This window comes from Scyliorhinus torazame, chromosome 19 (assembly GCF_047496885.1).
Source record: "Scyliorhinus torazame isolate Kashiwa2021f chromosome 19, sScyTor2.1, whole genome shotgun sequence".
NCBI classification, from domain to species: Eukaryota; Metazoa; Chordata; class Chondrichthyes; order Carcharhiniformes; family Scyliorhinidae; genus Scyliorhinus; species Scyliorhinus torazame.
The window spans coordinates 120,366,685-120,379,205 of NC_092725.1; the positions used below are offsets into that span (position 1 = coordinate 120,366,685).

Sequence of the window (12,521 nt, forward strand, 5' to 3'; positions counted from 1 at the left end):
GTCGACATGCCAAAGCAACATTTGGACCTGTTGAGCTTCAGGCCATTGGCATTGACACGGCGGAATACCTGCTGGAGACAGGAAACAGGTTCTTCAGGGGTCGTGGACCATATGATGATGTCGTCCACGTACTCACGAACCCCATCAATGCCCTCCATCATCTGCTCCATGATGCGACGGAAGATCTCCGATGCCGAGACAATGCCAAACGGCATGCGATTATAGCAGTATCTGCCAAACGGTGTGTTGAAGGTGCAGAGCCTTCTGCTGGATTCATCCAGCTGGATTTGCCAAAATCCATGTGACGCATCTAACTTGGTGAAAAAACGTGCTTGTGCCATCTCACTGGTGAGTTCCTCCCGCTTCAGGATGGGGTAGTGTTCAGCATTATATTCTTATTGAGATCCTTGGGATCAATGCAGATGCGCAGGTCTCCCGAAGGCTTTCTGGCACATACCATCGAGCTGACCCAGTCAGTCGGTTCGGTTACCTTGGAAATGGCATCCTGTTGCTGAAGATCCTTGAGCTGTGCCTTCAGGCGCGCCCTCAGCGGAGCCGGGACCCGGTGTGGTGTGTGGACCACTGGCTTGGCATCAGATCGTAGCAGAATCTTGTATCGATATGGCAGCATGCCCAACCCATTGAACACATCTGGAAACTGAGCGAGGATGTCGCAAATGCTGGCCTGAAGATCCACAATGGAGGATGTTGTTGTGTAAACCCGCTGCACGAGGTTCAGCTGCTTGCAGGCCTGCGCGCCAAGTAGGGATGCCCTGTCTGGCTTGACAAATTCAAAACGTAAGCATGCATGGGTTGGAGACAAGTAGATGGCAGAATCTCAGTGCCGTGATGGCATTTCCGTTATAGTCCAGGCGCCTGCAGGCTGCTGGAAGGACCTTGGGGGGCTTCTTGATGCGTTTGAAATCTGCCTGTGAGAGGAGGTTGGCAGAAACACCTGTGTCCAGCTTAAACTGGATTGAGCAGTGGTTGACCTGCATCACCGCACGCCATTCGTCCGCAGAATCCACAGCGAGGATGGATTGAATTTGTGATGAGTTGGATGTGGCATATTCACATTTGGTAATGATGCCCACACAGTAGGCGGAGTCCAGGCATTCTTCCTCTGGGTCCGTTGTGCTGCCAGGATCAGAATCCTGTAATCATTGTTGCACACTCTGAACGCGCCGTCGTCAGAATTGGGAGTGCTGGACCCGACTGGTGGTGCAGACCTGCACAAGGCTGCATAGTTTCCAGGCTTCCCGCAGTTTAAACATCGCCTGCCTCTTGCAGGGCAGTGTTTCTTTCAGTGGGTGTTGCCACAGTTCGAGCACGTCATGATGTCGGCGTCCTGACGCTCCGGTCGTCGTCACACATGCGCAGTGTGGGAGTCGGCCGCTTCGTTATCCCGTTCGCATAGCGCATGCGTGGGGCCCTGGGAAAAGCGCGTGAAATGGCCGCTGTCATCAATGCTGAGTCGCTGCATCCGGGAGATGGCCTGCACACACTCTGCCTCGTGGGAGGCAAGTTTCTCATTTTCAGCCGATTTGTACTGGGCATAGCGATTTTTGCCGTGCTCATGCACTGTGCATGTTTCAATTGCGACTGGCTGGGTCATATGCTTGATTTTCAGTAACTGGTCTCTCAGAGGATCAGAGTGATCTCCAAAAACAATTTGGTGTCTGATCATGGAGTCAGCAATATCATCAAAGTTTCAGGACAGTGCTAGCAGGCGGAGATTAGTTAAGAAGGAGTTGAAAGATTCATCTTTACCTTTGTGGACGCTGTTTGAATATGTAGCGCTCGAAGATTTCATTGGTGTCCACTTCACAGTGACTGTCAAACTTGTCCAGGATGGTCTGAAACTTTGTCTTGTCCTGGCCTTCGGTGAAGTGAAAAGAGTTGAAGAGTTCGATGGCTTGATAACCCGCTGTTGAGAGGAGAAGGGCGATCTTCCTTGCATCAGACGCACCCACAAGGTCAGAAACTTTGATGTACAGCAGAAACTTTTGCTTGAATGTCCGCCAGTTGGCACTGAGATTGCCGGAGGTCCTGAGCTGGTGAGGAGCCTGAATCTTCTCCATGGTGCCGAGATACATTCGCTGGTCGTCACGGAACGGACTGAGGTGAACCACCTAGATTAAGCAGTCTCCTGGTAGCATGTCATGTTATGTACTCTGGGATAACACAGGCTGCAACTGGATGCAGCTTTAACCAAAATATACTCCAGACCTTGAAGTTAGTTCAATCTGATTTATTGAACCAGTAGCACAGTTAGCACAGTTCTCTATGAGTTCGACTCTCTGCTAACCTAAGTGTGGTTACTCTGTCTGACTGGACCAGACTAGCTCTTAGCCACGTGCTGGAGGTGTGATACTGTACATACACCCTGACTCACTCTGTAGATGTTCATCAGTGGAAAGAGGCGGATTGTGAGTGCCTCGTGCCTTTTATAGGGAGCTACCATCCCTGAGTGTCCTGCCTGCTTATTGGTCATGTCCTGTTCTCTGTGTTCATTAGCTGCCTGTCTGTGCCTGTCTGTATATCATTATCTGCATGTCTGCATATCATGACACACAGAGCATCCCCCCTCTCCCCAGAGCTGATGGTGACCAGAAGGGGAGAAAGTTTAAAGAAAAAAAGGACAGACGCTTACCCATCATGGTGCCTTCCCAATGCATCCTGATATTCACCTCACCTTTTGAGAAGGCCATTCACAAAAAGGTTGTCCTTTAAAGTTGCAGATCCGATCCCCAGAAAAGTGCTTGACGAGGAATTTATTTTATTTCTAGCTTACAGGACCTCGTCATCTGCATGCAGCCACTGCACTTCAGAAGTAAATCATTGGTTGTAAAGCATAATGAGGTATTGTGAAAATGTGAAAGGTGCTTCGTTCAGACAAGCTGCTTTCTTCCTGCAGTATCTCCTCCATAGATTTGTGTATCTCTATGCCTAGGTGACAAATATTTCTCTTTCCAAGAACTGGTCTGTTGTTGCCTGTTGCCTTTGGGAGATATTTTCAAATATAAACAAGTTGAAGCACATATCTAATAATCTTTGTGTTATATCAACAATAATTTCAGTGAGCTTAACCTGTTTTCCAATAACTTTTAAAAGCCCCATAGCTCAACCTGCATTTGCTCGCAAATGCTTATGTGTCTCTTTCTGTCTGATTTACAGAACAGAATTGGCCAGAGGAGCTCTGAAAATCCGCTTGATGCATTATTCCAGGTTTCACAAATACGTTTAGCAGAATGTTTCTCTTATTATAAAGAAACAGTTATTGAACAACACACGAGCATCGGTAAAAATCACAGATAAACATGCACAACATTCAGCAAGAACAGGTAAAAAGATAGACTGAGAGTGAGGCACAGTTCTTGACAATGGAATTCCACAGCACAAAATGAAATCACCATGATGTCTATGGAGTAATACAAGATCAGCAAACATTCAAAATGAATTCTTCTTCTTAGGCAGTCTCTCAGAATCAAGAGTTACTTGCCTCCACATTAATAATGAGTTCCAGTCTCCCCGTGTCTGCGTGGGTTTCACCCCCACAACCCAAAGATGTGCAGGGTAAGAGGATTGGCAACGCTAAATTGCCCCTTGATTGGAAAAAAATAATAATTGGGTAATCTAAATTTGTAAAAAGAAAATGAGTTCCATGGAGGGTCCCGACATTCTAGGTTCCATTTTAAGGGGTGGAAAATGCCAGTGTGTGAGTTCTTTTCGGGCGGGGTGGTCATTGCACACCAACTACCATACAGGCTTTACGGACAAGACTTTGGTCTAGTGGCAAAGGGGTCTAAGACCACTGGAGACCACGCTCCACTGCATTGCTGGCTGGTCAGCATCGGAAAGAGAAAGATAGGTTTGCACCAGCAAGACTGTGACGTGTTTGCTTTCAGATTGGCACAGGCACAGTATCACAACACAAACTGTTTTAAGGCGAAAACGGTAAATTTTAATGCAGCAGCTAAAAGGACAATACAAAGACAAGATGGCTGCCTGCACCCGCAATGGAGCCCACTGGCACCAACCAGCAGAGAGTGATACCTATCATGGCGTGACCTCTTTCCTTATCTCCCTCAAATACTCATCTTGTGCTGACTATCATGCCCAAGAAAAGCAACCAAGATGAGTACAGGTAAACGGCATCCACACAACAAATCACACGCACGCACAAGTGAACATAAGTGGCTGAAAAGGGCATCGTCATAAATGTAAGAAATAAAAATGGCTTTGCTAAAGGCAACTAAAATACGGGAGTAGAGCCAATAGCAGAACCAGTGCAGAAGGAAGGTTCCTTGTAACATTTGGCTTTGTTAACTCAATAAGTTGTGCTTTGGAGCTGGGAACCAACAAATTTACAAATATTGCACCAGCTGTCATTAATAGAGGTTACCAAGAAGCATTGATGGATCTGTGACATGTTATGATTAGCGTGAAGGTATCCAGATCACCAACAGTAACTAAGGCAATTGTTGGGATGCACTCCAACAGAGACTTATACTTATGACTGTGTGGGCAATTGATCTGACAGAGTTGCATCTCAATAACCCTGTCGTCGGACAGGAGAATCTGCACATTGGTGAATTGGTCTCTCTTGTGTCTATAATTATCTCGTCGAAAGGCTCTGAGTACAAAGGTGAGAGTTGAGTCATATGGTGACAATGGGCAGGGATAAAGATGTGATAGGGCCTCCATGTGGTCCGTGGTATGAGAGCTCATCCTCCAGTTCCTACACTGCCTTCTCTGTCACCAGGTTCTTGCGGGGGTCTTTTGATTTCTCAAGCTCAGTGGCGATGCAGCTTGTCTCCCAAAACTGAGAGCAGGATCAGTTCATATGACAGCCAAGGGATTGGATTGGATTGGATTTGTTTATTGTCACGTGTACCGAGGTGTAGTGAAAAGTATTTTTCTGCGAGCAGCTCCACAGATGATTAAGTACATGAAAAGAAAAGGCAATAAAAGAAAATACATAATAGGGCAACACAACATACACAATGTAACTACGTAAGCACCGGCATCAGGTGAAGCATACAAGAGTGTAGTATTAATCAGGTCAGTCCATAAGAGGGTCGTTTAGGAGTCTGGTAACAGCCGGGACGAAGCTGTTTTTGAGTCTGTTTGTGCGTGTTCTCAGACGTTTGTATCTTCCGCCTGTTGGAAGAAGTTGGAAGAGTGAGTAAGCCGGGTGGGAGGGGTCTTTGATTATGCTGCCCACTTTCCCCAGGCAGCGGGTGGTGTAGATGGAGTCAATGGATGGGAGGCAGGTTTGTGTGATGGACTGGGCTGTGTTCATGACTCTCTGACGTTTCTTGCGGTCCTGGGGCCATACAGCTTGAAGCCCAATGCACAGCAGGAGGAGAGCAACCCTCAAGGTGTTGTGTTTTTCACTGGTAAAAGAGAGAAGTAGAGGGAGGAGATCAGGGTTCTAAGAATAGAGGGTCATGAGACATGAACAGTGATGGCAGATGACCAACAAGGCCCAAGTGGGTGACTGCTGTCAGCTGTCAAAATGAAGGCTTTCCAGTAAACCATCTTTGATGAGCTTGAAATTCAAAGAAATTGAGATCACAATGTCCCCATAAAGGGGAAGAGAGAAAATTTACTAAATGAACCTGAATAAAAGGTTTCCACAGTACTGGGAGATTAGATGTACTATGCATTTATAGTGAATCAGTGTGAGAAAAGTTTGGCAAGAATCAAACAATACCGTTTGAAGAAATGAGAAAGGGGCTGTTAATTTGCAATAAATCAAAATGAATCAGGATGCCAAATGAAACATTTGAAGTTTATTTGCCCAATAAAGCTCCGTCCTAACAGCATGTAAGTCATTTCAAGATTTAGAACCACGGCTCAATCAGTGGCAACAAAATTGCAAACAAATAGAAAAAGATCAATAACAAGTGTCGACTAGAATGATGAACTGGTGCTCTGCCGGAAAATCCATTTTATTTTTCCTAGTCCCTACACAAGCTGCATGACAATATCAATCCCAGGCAAGTACCCAAAGGCCCATTTATTATATCCAGATTTTAAGTATTTGAGGTAAATTGAATGTCACCTTGAGAAATACTGGAAGGGCAGGGAAAAAAACAACAGTCACAAGAGAAACAATAGCTGTGCAAAGGGGTTGAATGCTGAGCAAGTGCACAAGCATAGTACAGAACAAAGGCATGCTTTAATTTTATTTTGGGCAATAGTTGCCTGCCCGGGCGGGATTCTCCCCTACCCAGCGGGGTGGGGGGTCCTGGCGGGATGGAGTGGCGGGAACCACTCCGGCGTCGGGCTGCCCCAAAGGTGCGGATTTCTCCGCACCTTTAGGGGCCTTGAGGGGCTAGGCCCGCGGAGGAGTGGTTTCCGCTCCACCGGCTGGCGTGGAAGGCCTTTGGCGCCACGCCAGCCGGGACCAAAAGGACTCTGCCGGCTGGCGCGAGCTTGCGCATGCGCGGTGGCGTCAGCGGCTGCTGACGTCATCCCTGCGCATGCGCTGGGGGGTGTCTCTTCCGCATCGGCCATGGTGAAGGCTGTGGCTGAGGCGGAGGGAAAAGAGTGCCCCCACGGCACAGGCCTGCCCGCCGATCGGTGGACCCCGATCGCGGGCCAGGCCACCGTGGGGGCATCCCCCGGGGCCAGATCGCCCCCGCCCCCCCCAGGACCCCGGGGCCCGCCTGCACCGCCAGGTCTCACCGGTAAGAGAGGTGGTTTGATTCTCGCCAGCGGGACAGGCATTCCAGCAGCGGGACTTCGGCCCATCGCGGGCCGGAGAATCGGCGGGGGGGAGCCCGCCGACCGGTGCGGTGCCATTCCTGCCCCCGCCGAATATCCGGTGCAGTAGAATTAGGCAACCGGCGGGGGCGGGATTCACGCCAGCCCCCGGTGATTCTCCGACCCGGCGGGGGGGGGGCAGAGAATCCCGCCCTACAGCTGCCGCTCTACGGTGCCCATGGCATTTTATGCTGCAAAATATCTTAAACCTAACTTGTCAACAAAGCACCAAAAACAATTTCTGTGTGCAACCTGTTTGGGTCATGCAGTCTCTATATTCAGCCTTCATTTTATCATCGCCAGATTTGGTTATTTGATGGCAAGTTTCTGAGCTTGTAAAATATACTGCAAAAAAAAAAGATTTAAAATGAATAGAAATCAAATAGGTGAGAAATCACAATAGGCCTCCAAGACGATATTGTTCTTTTAATGACATAAATTCTGGAAAACCATGTATTCACTGCATACCATGAAGTGTTGCCAGTACGGTGGCGTGCGCCTGTAATCCGGCGACACGGAGGCTGAGGTTATCGGATGGGTGGCACGGTCGCACAGTGGTTAGCACTGTTCCTTCACAGCGCCAGGGTCCGAGGTTCAATTCCCGGCTTGGGTCACTGTCTGTGCAGAGTCTGCACGTTCTCCTCTGGGTGCTCCGGTTTCCTCCCACAAGTCACAACAGACGGGCTGTTGGGTGAATTGGACATTCTGAATTCTCCCTCTGTGTACCCGAACAGGCGTCAGAGTGTGGCAACCTGGGGATTTTCACAGTAACTTCATTGCAGTGTTAATGTGAGCCTATTTGTGACAATAGAAAAGATGTAATGGGTGGCAGAAGGAAAGAGAATAAAGAATAAGGGGCGCAATTATCCCATTGGGAGACGAGGCCGGAGTGAAAACCGGAGTGTTCCCAGCCCCCTAGTCTCCCACCCCCGGGGGGCTAGGAGCGGCGCCACCTCATTTACGCCCACCGGGCCTTGGTGCCGTGTAAAAGCGCCGCCGCTTAAATGACGCGACCGGCGCCGCGTAAATGACGTCACCCGCGCATGCACGGATTGGCCGGCGCCAACCCGCGCATGTGCGGTTGCCGTCCTCCCTGCGGCCGCCCCGCAAGAAGATGGCGGATCGATGTTGCGTGGCAGCGGAGGAAAGCAGGTCCTCCATCAGAGAGGACGGCCCGCCGATCAGTGGGCACTGATCACGGGCCAGACCCCTTTTGAGCCCCCCCTGGTGCAGGAACCCCCCTCGCCCCCCCCCCCACAGGCCGCCCCCCAGCGTTCCCGCGCTGTTCCGGCCGGCAGCGACCAGGTGTGGATGGCGCCGGCGGGAACCTGTCGTGTCGGGCAGGCTGCTCGGCCCATCCGGGCCGGAGAATCGCCGCTCGCCCATTACCAACGGCAAGTGGCGACTCTCCCAGCGGCCAGCCGTGATTCACGCCGCGCCGGTTTGGGGGGGGGGGGGTGGGAGAATCGCGTGCGGGCCTCGTGACGGCGTGGCGGGACTCGCGCAGCGCCCGGGCGATTCTCCCGCCTGGCGTGGGGGGGGTGGAGAATTCCGCCGCCAGAATCAGGACCAACTATTGCTCACTAACAGTAACCTGGACTGGCTGGGCTGATGGCCATTTCTGTTTTGTAATTTTGTACAGCAGGCAATTTAAATAAAAGTAATCCAGGTAACAAATTTGAACCCAAAAAATTAAAGACACACCGAATTTTATATTGATAAAACCAGTTTTGATTCACTATCAGAAGCATGAAGACAAATTAACCGACATGTTCGCATGTCGTAAGGGTAGCAGTAGTGATGACGACTGCGGTAATGCTATGTTATCACTTCACCACACTAGTAGGATTTTATACATTCTCAACAACAAAGGCTGGATTAATATCACTTCATCCCCTATAAGAAGCTTCAGAATCAATTTCAATCCTAATCAGCAGCTGAAAGCATAGATTAGCAAAGCAATGAATGTAATTAACCTTTGGGTACTGAATTTTCCTTTGCGCCCCTGTAAAAAACAAATAATATTTTAGATTTATTTTTATTTTGATCACCAGAACGGTATTTCATTAACGAATAAGTATTGTAAGGCAATCTATCCTGAATCTCCCATTAGTGTCTATGAAGAAATAGAACATACCATGCACTCTCTTTTTTTTAACTTTAATTGTCCATTTGAGATTTGTAGTCTGATTGTCTTAATGTGGCTTTAACAGGTAGCTTAATTAAAAAATGAAACATATGATAGATTAATTTAATTAATAGCAGTTGGTTAAGTGAAAGTTATAATGGTGTGTGCTATCCCTCCCTGCCTTTAAAATTATGCATGCTCTCAAGTCTATGCCAATCGCACAATTTGTCAGTTTGGTTTTTTACTTAAGTGTGGGAAACATTTGGAATTATTGAAAAAATATACTGGATTTTCCATTTCTTAAAGATTGAAGATACCTGTTCAGGTGTTGGAAGGGAGAACAAATAGTGACATACCGGCTGGTTTCTAATTCCTGAAGAGAGCAAATTTAGCATTCAGAGACGATTATATTCAATGACGTGGTTTCAGTGCGATTCTGCAATTAAGAAGCTCCGGACTGAGTATAAAGAATAGCAGATTAGGCCATGGAGTACTACTTAAAGTGGCTAATTTGCTGTTATCAATCATCCACCTACACTGAAAGTAATCACACAAGTATGAACTCCGGGAGCATAATCGGACAAAAATGTCAGAGGACTAAACGATGACCGAAGTAAATGAATTGATTTTAATTAATTTTTTCAATGAGTCACCACAATTCCCAATGTGTATATGAATCATTTTCAGTAAACCTGATAATTATGCATGCTCTCAAGTCTATGCCAGTCGCACAATTTGTCAGTTTGGTTCTTTACTTAAGTGTGGGAAACATTCGGAATTATTGAAAAAATATACTGGATTTTCCATTTCTTTAAGATTGAAGATACCTGTTCAGGTGTTGGAAGGGAGAACAAATAGTGACATACCGGCTGGTTTCTAATTCCTGAAGATAATATCTTATCCTGAACAGTTCAAGGGCTATTTAAATCCTCTGATTAACTTAGTGGCATTCCAGTTCTGGCCATATTTAAGCATAGCTGAGTGTACCTGAATAGTTCGATTCATGGGCAGCACACGTGGCTAGCACTGTGGCTTCACAGCGCCAGGGTCCCAGGTTCGATTCTCTGCTGGGTCACTGTGCAGAGTCTGCACGTTCTCCCCGTGTCTGTGTGGGTTTCCTCCGGGTGCTCCGGTTTCCTCCCACAGTCCAAAGACGTGCAGGTTAGGTAGATTGGCCGTGCTGAATGGCCCTTAGTGTCCAAAAAGGTTAGGAGGGGTTATTGGGTTATGGGGATAGGGTGGAAGTGAGGGCTTAAGTGGGTCGGTGCAGACTTGATGGGCCGAATGGCCTCCTACTGCACTTTATGTTCTATGATCTAATGGTCTCCCCGTGAGTAGTAACACACAAGGCAGTTAAAGCGTAACCCACTTCCATCAATAGTATGTGCTATTTCCATGCCTAGTGTTTTCTTGGAACAAGCCATCAGTCTGTTACTAGAGGGGCGCACTCTGCAACAAGCATGGTTAACCAGGAGACCCTCCCAATCTTACCACCTGTCATTGGCATATCAGATGGATTTAGAGGCTGATCATTTTTTAATTTAAATTTTTTTAAAATTAAGGACAATTTAGCGTGGCCAATCCACCTACCCTGCACATCTTTTGGGTTGTGGGGGTGAGGCACACGCAGACACGGGGACAATGTGCTAACTCCTCACGGACAGTGACACGGGGCCGGGATCGAACCCGATCGAACTGCAGAGGACCTGTGCCATGAGGCAGCAGTGCTAACCACTGCGCCACTGTGCCACACTCCAGGCTGATAATTAACCTGGTTAGCCACGTTAAGAACTCCGTGGCCATTAAGTCTTAGAGTGGGGCTCAAACCCTGTGCTTCTGGCCCAGAGGTAGGGACTCTACCCACCCAGTCATAAGACCACTGAATACCTGAATACATGGCACCAAAATCTACTGCCCTTAAATCAGAGTCTATTAATGGTGCTTTGTGTTTTAAAATCATCGAATTCTTTCAGGGCAAGCAATACTTACGCTCATTTAGAATACAAGAGCAAGACGTTTTCTGGATAAAATCTAGACTCAAATTGATTTCCCACTGGGCTGTGGACCAGATGAGTGATGAAGAATTGCAGCAAATAGCTTCAGATAGCTATTTTCCAACACGGGCCCACTGCAGCTTAAAGGATGAATTGGAAATCCTTCACCCAACTTCCATCAATAGTATGATGAAGGATTCTTCTGCACTGTAGTCATTGACCTGAGAAAAATAAACTTTCTAATCATGCTTCATGTACTTTGTTTCAATACACAGAGATGAGAAGAAACAACCAATTTTGTTACTTGTCCTAAATGCGGTTCAGTAGGTGAAAAGACGTAGGCGTTGCTTGCAGTTTATTTGATGTAGGTAAGTGAGCATTTGATCCACAGTATGTCTGTAATAAAACTGTAAAGGGGTGAACCTTAATTTTACAGCTAACTTTCAAATGAATAATTCTCATTTCACAGCTAGTTTTTTAACAGTGGCTACTGCCAAAATTAATCAACACAAAAGATAAAAAGTTCCATTGCTCGGATAAAAATATCTCATTTAGTAGTTTGCAAACAGATGGATGAGCAAGAGCTGGGATCACGAATGGCAATTTGATACGGGTAAGAGAATATTGTGGGAATCTGAGTAAGTTGACTGTGACAGGGAAGTTGAATCTCCTGTTTATGAAAGACAAGGACAATGATGGCTTTAAATGCAGCACTCTATGATGTAGATTGTCTTCACATTTTTTGCATGATATCTTTATTCATTTACATAATTTATAATTCAGAAAGTATTTTAAGGTTGCTTTTGCCTGCTACCTATAAAAAATGAATCCCTGTCAAAACCACCCATTCACTGACTTGCCTGAATGTTATTTATTTTTAACGTGAAATTATAATCCATTAACTATTTTCATCCAGCATGTCTGTCTGTCTGTCTATCTACCTATCTGCCTATCTACCTACCTATCTACCCATCTATCTACCTATCTATCTACCTATCTATCTACCTATCTATGTACCTACCTATCTATCCATCTATCTATCTATCTACCTATCTACCTTTCTATCTATCTACCTTTCTATCATCTACCTTTCTATCTATCTATCTATCTATCTATCTACCTATCTACCCATCTATCTACCTATCTATCTACCTATCTATCTACCTATCTATGTACCTACCTATCTATCCATCTATCTATCTATCTACCTATCTACCTTTCTATCTATCTACCTTTCTATCATCTACCTTTCTATCTATCTATCTATCTATCTATCTATCTACCTATCTACCTATATATATATCTACCTATCTACCTATATATCTACCTATCTACCTGTCTGTCTGCCTGCCTGCCTGCCTGCCTGTCTGTCTGTCTGCCTGCCTGCCTGTCTGCCTGCCTGCCTGCCTACCTGCCTGCCTACCCATCTATCTATCTATCTCAGGTAAATAGACACTATGGTGCAAAATTGGATAGCCCCTGGAAATGAGCATGAGGATTACATTGCACGGTTATCCCCTGTCCGTTCAAAGTATTGCAGCCAGCAGCAGATTTTTGTGCTGCCTGCTAATTATGATGGTGGTGGTGTGCAGCCAGCACAGAATGTGTTCTTGAGTGTCTGCACA

At 46.7% G+C, this 12,521-nt stretch overlaps 1 protein-coding gene across 3 annotated transcripts in view; it reads left to right on the forward strand.

The window, feature by feature from the left end:
* The window catches only part of mgat4c (mgat4 family member C), a 502,975-nt gene that overhangs the window by 262,437 nt on the left and 228,017 nt on the right, over positions 1–12,521 (forward strand). For 2 of the 3 annotated variants that reach the window (XM_072485122.1, XM_072485123.1), the window contains exon 3: positions 11,172–11,264. The exons of the other annotated variant lie outside the window; for it this stretch is intronic. The gene's annotated coding sequence lies outside the window, so the exon portion shown is untranslated. The remainder of the gene's footprint in view (positions 1–11,171; positions 11,265–12,521) is intronic. 3 annotated transcript variants of the gene reach the window in all.